Genomic DNA, 12029 nt, shown 5'->3' on the forward strand with positions numbered 1-12029 from the left:
ACACAAAGTTTATGATATCAATTTCGTGACGAAAATTATAACCATTTTTTAACTGGCTTTAAAACGTAGGGAAGGCAGTTAAAAAATGCGTATAATTCTCGTCACGAAATTGATATCATAAATTTTATTTCTAGTTCAGCTTTCGTCACTCGAAAATTTTACCTCACAGAGATGTTTTATTTGATACATAATGCAGTCATTAAGCCTATATGGATGTATAGTATTCAAATGCGGGGCACGACCTGTGCAACCAACATTGACAGGATGCAAATATTCCAATCTAAAACGCTAAGAGCCTTAACGGGGGCACCGTGTTATGTCCGCAATGAAAATATACATAGGGACCCTGGTATCTCGATGGTTAAATCTGTAAATGACAGCAGCAGAGAAAAATAAAAAATAAAACTGCGTAACCACCCAAATTCACTGGCAAGTGGCCTGCAGTGATCGGACTTCTACCACATTGTGGTAGATCTGACTCTTTTTTGAGCATCTACCACATCTACCACACAAAGTCTGAAATATACCACATATTCTCGTTTTTGAGTACCTAGTTTTATTTTTGCTCGACATAATTTTCTTAATTTTAAGAGCAAAAATTGTTCAACTAACACTATAAACACTATATGGTAACAAGAATAATATAATACAAGATTCCGCATTCCCGGCGGCGATGAAATCAAGTTAAAGTAAACAAAGCCGAATGGGAGGATAACATAAGCTGTAAAATAGTCATTTTCTCAATAATAAATTTTTCGACAGGAAACGTGGTTTCATTATGTTAAATTTTAAAATAAATGATTTATAAAAAGAATTAATAGCGAAAATTAAAAAAAACGTCGATTTTTGTGAAAGTATTAGCAAATTTCAGTGCATCTAAAGTTTCTGAGGCGTTGTTTACATTTACTTGAGAATTGTCAAAATCGGCAAATTGCAAGTAGCGGTTTCTGTAACGTGCCACATTTGTTCGCTACATCGTGATGTGATAAAAAGAAACGCTGGCAGCACTCCGCAAGGTTGCAAAAAAATGTATGCTCGAAAGATATCTTGATATGGAAGGAACCGCTTTACACTGTCAAGGAAAAAAATTGCCAAAACTCGACGAAATTTTTAGCAACTCCAACCTTGCACTTTGATATACTAAAATTAATTTTTTTTAGTCTAATTAAAAAGTTTGCAATGTAGGTGAAACCTTACAGAATTTCTTTAATTTTTGTACCAAGTTTGATCCAAAACCTGAGATCTACCTGTAAAATTTAAGTGCCGTAAAATTAGCGGTTTTGCAATTGGTCGATGGGCGGTTTTGCAAAACATTGACGATATGTATGTACTATATTGTATCCGGGAAAAGCTAAAATTCCGTCAAAAAATTTCCAAAAAGCTGGATTTCCCGCTTCCGCAATTTCTCATTTCCTGCCGCTAAATAGACTTCGAAAAAGCCAGACTTGACGGGAAAAGAGCTAAATTGGCAGCCCTGACCACTTTGCTCTTAGTGCTAATGCATTTCAAATTTCACTACCACTACACGAATAGTGGTAATGAAATGCTCAGTGTATTAAAAATTTAGTGCAGCTTGCCCAACCCTGACTATTATGCTGGCTTTCAAAGCCATTTTACTTCATATAAAAATATTTCTTCTGTCGAAAACGCTACGATTAATTGGCATGAAGTGTTAAAAAAGCACACTATGTGCCGTCGAGTTAGCTCGAATATTTTGTTTTTCAGTCGAGAAATGTAATTTTGAAATTTTAAAATTACTACGGTGTATTTTTCTCAAAAACATATGATTTGCAAAAATATAATTCATTTATATACAATATATGTATAATATAATAAAATAAAATGTGTAACATACTTGGGCGTACGAAATTTTTGATTCTAATGCTTATCTTCATAATGAAAAAAAATATATAAATTTTTAACTCTAATTTCTAATTAGATACTACTAAATTTGATTACAAGAAAACAAAACAAATCTCCACCAGATTTTTAATTAAATCTTCTATAATAGAAATCCGGAAATCCGGCCGGATTTAAGTCAGTATTTTAGTCGGATAATAGAAAAACAGCGGGATAAGCCGGATTCCGGATATCTACCGGATACCCGGCACATCCCTATTTAAGAGCATATTTTGGTAATTTATCCCGCTTTTTATAGCGCCTATTTTTCATTTTTTTTTGCATATTTTTGCCAGCCCTGTTTGTGATGTATAGGAAATCATTTAAGTCTTTTCGCCAACGCACAAAGGAGTATTTGCAAAGTAAAACCGGTAAAAATTATTTGGTGTGTTTTTCTGCTAAGTAATGAAAGAAAACACTGAACTGAATCATAATTAGGAAATTATATGAGAAAAAATGCTATTTACATTTATATTTTCGTGACATATTTATCCATCGGATAGAATAGGTCAACAAAAACCCTATTTCAGAAAAATTCATAAAACGGCATTCATATTCCTACGTTATATTTAGATCGGCGAGTTTGGATATGTGCTCCGTTTTTTCCAATTGGCTCTCATTTACGAGTAATTGCGAATTAATCTTAACTTCGACTTTAAATAGCGCAGAAAGCAGACGTAGGTCGACAGTTCTATAATAGAGGTTTATAGCCAAGTATCCAAAATATATCCCTATAAAAGAATATTGCCTGACAAGCCTCGGCAAGCAAATAAAAGGACTATTATTTATTTAAAGTGTTTGCTTAAAATAAATATCCCATATCCCCGTTTCAAATAGTTAGAAAGAATATAAATTATATTACATGCTTTCTATTTGTATGTCTACTAGTTTTATTTTAAGATTGGTCCATAAAAAACATAATTAACCCTATTCTGAATTTCGATTACGTTCGCGCATTCCGCTCCGCAAAAATCGTAATTTGGTATTCTGAGTTACGATCGAATAGAAAGAAAACGAGGAAGAGCGAAAACATCTTTGAAATCAGCTGGTTGCCTAGGAATGTGTGAAATTGAAACAAAACAAAAGAAATATTTGCCACCAAACTAAAGCAGCTTATGAAGTTAAAATTTGTAAATATTTTAAAATAACTATGTAAAAATATCTAACATCATTGTAATTTAAAAATAAAATTTCGTTTGTTCTTAATTTAAATGGAAACATAATTATAGGAATGAAATCCATAGCCGCGGCGTTATTGCTTGGAGAGGAAAACGAGTCCCAGATTGCTGATGCGAAAGTTGAAAGTCGGAGATTTAGGGACATGTTTGACCCTTTTCAGATGAGTGAAGAATCATTAGAAATTCATCTTGAACTGCATTACTTACCGCTCAATGCCAATGAAATTATAAACGTTGCTTGGGCATTCCACAACATTTGCATTTACTACAGAGTGGAAGATTTTAAAGCAAATGAATTCGATTTTGAAAGCCCTCAGGAGGAGGGGAAGAACAAAGTTTATCCTTCCATAGGAAATCGAATTCGAGACAACATACGACCCTCTTTTTAAAAAGTTAGTAAAAACGAGTACAATAATAAAAATATATTTTTTATGTAACTCCACATTTTATGTATGTATGTATGTATATACATATACCTGTAAATTTTATATAAAAAGAATAAATTGTATTCAGTGCATTTCACAGTCTTATTTATAGATAAAGAAAACAAAAACGCCTGGACTTCCTGTTTGAAAACCCCGCGAAATATCCCTTTTGGTTGCCCTTTTCGTATTGCCCGTATTGCTGCTCGCGAAAACACAGGAATCGAGAAAATTCATTTATGATGACTTCTACAATCATGCACAGTATATTTTACCTAATTTTTTTATAAAATTTTATTATTCCAAACCACGAAAATAACAATCGAAACGTTCTTCGTCAACAAATTTGCAACTTAGAAAAACTGAACTACGATCGAAATGCAGAATAGGTATAATCGTAAATTTCGAAGATTGATCGAAACGAAACGGAACGCAGATTACCATCGTTGCCAAACAGAGAAAATTTCGATTCGAGTCGAAATGCAGAATAGGTATAATCGTAAATTTCGAAGATTGATCGAAACGAAACGGAACGCAGATTACCATCGTTGCCAAACAGAGAAAATTTCGATTCGAGTCGAAATGCAGAATAGGGCTGAATAACAAAAGAAACAAATGCAGCTATTGGAAGCGCAGAAAAAAAATCACAAAAAGGGCTATGTTCTGTTCTTCCACCAGATAGATCGGTTATATGGCTTGAGAAATAATATGTTTAAAGAGAGTATGAAAGTTGATAAATCTGAATTTTTACCGGTTTTATTATACAAATATGTACTCCTGTGTGCAACCTGAAGTGCTTGGTAACTGCGACGAATATTCTTTTCCATTGATTTACAAAGCCAGAATGCAGGGCCACACTTCAAGCTAGTAACGCTACTTCAGAAATAAGTTTTTCAACCTTTCGCCGGTTAAAAATATGGCTGCGTAGTACCAGGCTGACAAAAATTTTTCGGGTATGAAGTTTTATAGCTCATTCAATTTCAGTATAAAAACTGAACGTCTGCAGGTACTTAAAAATTCGCGTTGAGTTTTGTGAATTTTTTTGGTTTTAGACGTTTCGCATTTTCATCCACACAAAATACTTACATATGTTCTCAAATACTCGAATTTTTATATCGAAGATAATGCACAACTTCGAACTTGCACCTTTTTATACTGAAATCAAATTGGCTATGAAAATGAATGCCCAAAACTTTTCTAAAAAATCTGATTAAAAAATTTAAAATTATGATAGAGCATCTTTTAAACTGGTTGAATTTTCGCGTATTTCGCATTTATTGACAAATTTTATGTGGCAACATTACTTGATTTGTTTATGAACTACGAACGAGCCGTAAACTATGATAATGTGAAAATGTTTTTTAAAATACTTTTTCTGTTCAAAATTTTCAAATCGTTAAAATGAAAACCCCGAAAATAACGCTGTTTGAAAAAAATCGTATTCCTTTTTTCTTTGTGTAAGCAATTTGACCTTATTTGGCAAGTAGATCCAAGTCACCCTTGTCTGTATCAACCACTGGCAACCTCTTTCATGGAACTAAAGCTATGTTGCACACCGAAAGGATAACCCCTTTAAATCGACACTTCATTTTTTTGAATCGAAGGAACGATACAGATTTTATGACTTGGTGATAAATATTTAACGCAAACATCTCCGAACTCGATTAAGAAGTTTCACTTCAAAAATCTTCGCTCCGAAGCCCTGGTTGTGAGTACTAACTTTACGTTTCGTTTCTTTCCCTATTTCTCTGCATTAAATTTGTTTTGTTTGCGTTAGCGGAGTAAAGTTACCACTCGCAAAATTAATCGGTTGTGTTTCGTTACCTTGTATGGGCGATACTAAACGATCCCGAAACGTTTGCTATTGTTTGTTTACGTTCTCTGGTTACATTATTTGGTTATAGTTACCAAATATTTTTCCCATGAATTGATAAGCATGTTTCTATTAAATGCCTATAATGTGTTCACCACTAACGTACCTATTCCTATTTACCAAAATATATCTAACTGTATGCCTTAAGATGTTGTACAGCTTTTTCTTACAAGTAAATTCTGCCAACCGACATATATACATACATACACATTTACACCCCGCCGAGGATGTATTAAACTCATGCATGAGCGATTGCCGGGATAAAACGCGTGCAAAAGTTGTGCACACCACACGCCTGTCAAAATCATCCACATTTATTATACCTTTCATGAGCATGAAATGGTATTATAACTTTGGTCCGATGTTTGTAAGTACCAGAATAAGAAGAGATAGACCCATTAAAATGTATACTTAAATGATCAGAACGGCGAGCTGAGTCGATTTAGCCATGTCCGTCTGTCCGTCTGTCCGTCTGTCTGTCTGTCTGTCTGTCCGTCTGTTTGTATGCAATCTAGTCTCTCAGTTNACTGATTGTTCAAATATAAGATTTTTCGTTATAACTCCTCCATTTAAGTAGCTAGACACATGAAATTTTACACTGTTTTCACCTATTATCAAAAGAATAGTTTCAGTGAAAATGGCGAAGATCGAGTCACTACAACCTATATCCACCATACAACTGATTGTTCAGATATGAGATTTTTTGCCATAACTTCTTCATTTATGCAGCTAGGAACATCAAAATTCGCACCGTTTCCACTCATTATTAACAGAATACTTATAGTGAAAACAACAAAGATCGGGTCACTATTACATATAGGTCCCATACAACTGACTGTTCAGATATGCGATTTTTTGTTATAACTACTTCATCTATGCAGCTAGAAACATGAAATTTCGCACTATTTTCACTCATTATCAACAGAAAGTTTACAGTAAAATTAACAAAGATCGCACTATAACCTGTTTATTGCCCCCATACAACTGATTGTTCAGATATGGGGTTATACTGTAAAACTCCTTTATTTGGACAGCTAAAACCGATAAATTTCGTAAGCTATTTTTTAAATAATAATACAAAGTCTACTGAGAAAATCGTCAAAATCTATGCTGTATAATCTTAATCTCTTGTACCACTGATTGTTCAGATACCAGTTTTTGCGATATATGTATCTCCTTTATGTAGGAAGCTAAACCCATTAAATTGTGTTACCGGTTTACGTACCGATCACACAGCAGTGAAAATCACTTAGATTGGTGCTATATAAGGTATATCTTCCATACCTCTGATTGTTTAGCTAGAATTTTTTATATATGTATCTCCTCTATCTATGTCTGCTGTGAATATATACATTTTTTCAAATGCAGCAATCTGTTAACGTAAAATTTTCAGATGCTCATGAAAGGTATGGAGCCTTCGGCATAGCCGAAGAGAGCGCTGCTTTTACTTGTTTTTCATTGACATCACCGCCTCTGCTAGCGGTGCCGCTAAGAAGCAGCTGCGACCGCATTCCCAGACGCCATCATCTTGGTGCACCACCCACACCCGTCACCCTGCTCCAACAACCCCCTCTCTCAAATTCACATGGCACCAAGCCGCCAGTCATCTTAACAAAAAGTTGCGAAAGTATTTTGAGTAAGTAAGAAAAGGCGTTTCCAGCCTTATGGCAGCGAATTCTTTCCTTTCCTTTTTTCGTTGAACTTCTTTGCGCGTGCTGTACATACATACATATGTATGTACTTTTACATATGTACATTAAAGTCATACCCAACGCCGGCAGAACTCCATAAGCAAGTGCCCTTCGCTGGGCATGCCTGGTGTATAACTACAAACATACATATCTTCGGCAGAGGTTGCGCGCGTGGGGCGTGGTTTAGCTGTCGCGGATTTCTTATATGACCCACGTCTTTACCGTGCTGCAAGCAGATAGAAAAAATTTCCTACTACAAGAACAACTAAAGTGCAGAAGAAGTAGTAAATGGTTAGAAAAAGAAAACGCGACTACGGAACACTTCAGTTAAAAGAAAGTGATGAAAGCAATATAGAAGGAAAGGATCTAAAAATTAACGGCGTTGCGTTGCGTCGGCGCTTTTTTCACTTTACTGTCGATATTGCGTTGAGGTTTACATGGCTGCGTATGTAGTATATATGTACATATGGTTGAATGTATGTAGATATATCATATGTGTATCTACTACGTAACTTTACATTTTGGAACAAGTTACAAGGAAATACTGCTTCGATTTCTGCAGGCAATTAAATAGATGTTCTGTGAACATTTCCATTACATAATATCAAGATATCCTCTTTAAGAACGTGTGAGATATGTATTTCAGTACAATCTAGCTACTAGAGGTATACGCCGCCGGGCCACGCCGCCGCCGTTTTTTGTCATTTCTCACGCGCCGATATTTTCGTAACTCGGCGGCGGCGGCGTTCGGCGCCTAAGGAATTTTGTACAAAATTTTCATGTTGTATGCACATTGAAATACATCGTTTGAAGGAACTAAATACTACTCGTATAAAAACATTATTTTACGAAATGAAAATTACATTTTTAAAAGGAGTTTTTTCTCATAATTTGGGCCACTGAACATTTAAAAAAAAAACGTAACTCAGAAAAAAGATAGGTAACACGGTTTTCGATCGAAAGCGTTTATTACAGTTAAATTTCCGCAGTATACAACAATACTTTTTTATATACTGCATCAACAAAAAAGTTATAACACATCAAAAACTTTAACGCCAATATCTCAGAAAGCAGTTTTAACAGAAGCGCCCTTATTGCATCTAACTCCTCAATTATTAGAGATAAAACAAGACTAGTTGATTTTCCTGTGTGGTTTTTTAAATATTTTAAACAGAATTTTAATAAAAAGCAAACACGTTTTTTGCCAATTTTTACATTCGTAAGTTACTTTATTCTGGGGTTCCACAGACGTATACAAGAACTAGGTGGCTGTGTGAAAATTACGTTAGTATTCCTGAGTAGTGGTCAAACCCCAGGAAGGTTTTGCTCCCGCGCAATGCAATATTTTCTACACAGAGTTAAAGTACCCTTTTTTGGTAAAAATTTGCATTACATTCTGTTCTCCTTCGAAAAATTTGGCGCTTAATATATTAGTGGAAATTTTAACCATTTATAAGCCATTTGTCAGTGGGTCAAAAATACCCGTTCTGGTGGGAGTTGATGGGTTAAACTTTTGGAAAAAAGTAGGCCAACCTTATTTTCAATATATAACCCGCGAAAAATCGTAAGAACTCTGTAATTTAACATAACGGTTGATAAGCTTATTGCAAAAATTTATTCATAGCGACATAAATTACCTCAATAACTTAGGCCCCTATTGCGAGTGTCGTCTGGCAGTAGAATAGAAATTTGTCGACCGAGTCGATCATCTTTTATTTTGCTATTGTGTAACTGGATCGATAAAAATTTGTACTTTTGTGAATGGTTGACAGAATTGTAAACAGCTGTTTGTTTTTTTAAATGTTTGTTTAAAATAACTGCTTTTATTATAAAATTTAAAAAATGGGCACAGTTGAAATATGGTTTAGTGATTAGGAAGATGATGTGGAAGCTAATAGATTAGTAGAGTTGGCTAAAGCAAGGAGGGAATTGCGAGATTCGTCGGATCCCTTGGAGTTGGAAGCTGAAATGTATGTACATATGTGAGTTTTATGAATAGAAGTTGCGTTCCCGATGCTTCACGGTTTTTAGGCTTTACATGATTTGCAGGAAAAGCTGTTTTCCTCATGAACAAACTTTATGGAAGTTTAAGAAATACGGTACGGTTTAGATATTTGTACAATGATGTTGGGTATTTGTGTCCAAACGCGTGACCCAAGTTTAAAAACTTTAACATACAAGTGTAGTGAAAGAATTAAACTTTAATTTAAAATAAAGATTTAAAATTTCCAATAAATTATGCAGTTTTTTGTAAACTTTTGATGTTGGCTCTGCGCAAAAAGACTGTGGATGGCGTAGCCGGAGTTATATGCACAAGAAATATTGTATATGTATCTTTCCCAATAGAAGCGGAGCTTCCTCCCCTACTCTTTCCGGAAATTCCTTTGCCTATGTCCACACTATCCGGCATCAGCACGACCAACCGCGCAAGTTGCCTTTTGTTGATTATAATTTTTGATCTGTAATGCAGACACATATATACATATGTATATTTCACAATTTTTTACAACTTCCAGTTCAATTGACTTACATTTTATCCATTATAGTACCACTTTCTTATATAAATTTTATAAACGCAAACTCCAACGTCTAAAAAACAGCAAAACAAGGATGAACGATTAAAAAGTATTCACAGTCGCTAATTGAGCGACTAAGCGACACTCGCAAGAGCATCGATAATCGATAATCGCTTAATAGTCGTTATATACAGCCACTCGACATTCGCAATAGGGGTATTAACCTTTAAATTTTTTTATTTCTTTAAATTGAAATAGTACATACGGATTTGTAGAGTACATAGAGATGTATGTATATTAGGGTGCCCATCGAAAATCGTTTTTTTGTACGTTAGTACTACATATTTTCAAATTGTGGAAATTATCGATGGTCAAAATTTTAAAAATTCTTTGAAATTCAAGCAAAAGTAGTCATTTAAAAACTCATGAATCTAGAAAATCGTATTTTCTGACCTAAATCAACAGGCCGCGACCTCTAAATGGCCTTAAAAAATCTATAAAAATAGGCAATAATATTTCTCATAAAAACGAATCAAATTAGGGGGTAGGGTCTTTAAATTTTCAAAAAAAACATTTTCGATGAGAAGCCAAATGTATATACTATATAGACTTTCTTCTGTTCGCCCATCCATCAGCAGCAGTCACTCAACATTTGAATTCAATGAATGAATTAAATAGAATTATAATCTGATGACATGATAAGATTAGAAGCCTCATGACTCTTTGGAATCTCTGCCATTGTCCCGCCCTGGCCAACACGCGCAACCAATTATTCAACAAGTACTTTCTAGATTGTTTAGCCGATTTGAGCTCGGCGAACGTCCTTGACTTTTTGTGCTATGTAAAACGCTGTCGGTGGTTCAATTACTAAGGAAGGGAAAGAAACAAATGGCTTCAGCCAGCCGTATCACAACGGTTTTTTCCAGCCGAGTGTGATCCACGCTCTGCGCGGGGAAGCCACTCTAACCTAACCTAACCTAGGTGAGTTAAGTTAAAGTGGTTGCCCCAGGCAAGGGCACACTTAGACAACTAAGAGATTGTCCTTGAACCACGAAAAATCTAAACGGTACTCTTAATTTAGTCGACAAAACGCCGCGAGCCGGTTACCAAACTTCGAATCCTTGACAGCTCAGTGTTAGTTAAGAAGTGCGAGCCAAAATGCTTCCATCTTAGCCTCCTGAAGGTTGGATAGTCTAAAAGAATGTATGGAGATGATTCCACCTCACCTTTCTCTTGACAGCTGATACCAAAAGGATCATTTGAAATTCCTAGTCTTACTGCATGACTGCCAATCGTACAATGGCCTGTCAGAACCCCCATCACTAGCCCTTGAGAGGTAACGTGTTTTTCGGTACCTTTAAAGGGTAACGATGAGCCAATCGTGTTTTGCGCTGCAAAAACCATTTTAAAGAGCCCTATAAAAACATTTTCCGCAGCAGAGAAACATCTTTTTCCCTTGTTTGTGTCACAAAAGGAGCATCGCTTTTTTTTGGGTATTTTATTAGGTATTTAGTAGAATATCCAATTTCGTTATCGCGAAAACGAAGTACGCGTGTTATTCTAGCGTTCGCCGAGCTAACACTAGGCCTAACCATCCAAAAGTGGCCCGCAGGAGGACGGAGGCATCCCTAGTTGCTCCTTATCTGGGGATAACGTTTTAAGGGTGCCTTTCCGATGCCACGCAGTTTCTCGCAATTTCACTGTAATGCGGCACCTAAACTAGCCTAATAAAGAAGTACTCAGAAGCGACTGACAGAGAAGTCAGACATTCCTTTATCACCCGGTTTTCTTGAGCCTAATAGCAGTTCGTGCTGCGACAATTCTGTCTGCAATATCTGCAGGCGCCGTGTTTAATATGACGTAATGCGCCAGTGTAGGTGTGGTTCCAATGCTATACTAATTCCGAGTAGGGCGATCCGCTGTAAACACTCCAGTTGTTAAACAAGTTTAGCCTTTTCCAGTGAGTTCCACCAGACAAGGGCTCCGTGAAACAAGATAGGCTAAATATGGTTTCATAGAGCTAATTAATTATTTTAGGCGAGAGGCATTTTACAGATTGCTCCCCTATATCAGGACAAGGCAACCGATGCATTTCTTACCCTTTCCTCAATGTTGGGCTTTCACGACAGAGGAGAATTCTATTTAGTAAGGGTTATAATCCCTAAGCGCGGCCGAGGGCCGCCTACGCAGAACGATGTTCTGCGCAAAAATATTTCCGCCCCCATTTTCCGGCAACACAGAAAGGAGAATTCTACTTAGTAAGGGTTATAATCCCTAAGCGCGGCCGAGGGCCGCCTACGCAGAACGATGTTCTGCGCAAAAATATTTCCGCCCCCATTTTCCGGCAACACAGAAAGGAGAATTCTACTTAGTAAGGGTTAAAATCCTTAAGCTCGGCTGAAGGCCGCCTACGCAAAAAGAAGTGCTGCGCAAAAATACATCCATTTATA

This window comes from Rhagoletis zephyria, unplaced genomic scaffold, assembly GCF_001687245.7.
Source record: "Rhagoletis zephyria isolate East Lansing unplaced genomic scaffold, Rhagoletis_zephyria_1.1 Rzeph_scaffold_00065, whole genome shotgun sequence".
NCBI lineage: Eukaryota > Metazoa > Arthropoda > Insecta > Diptera > Tephritidae > Rhagoletis > Rhagoletis zephyria.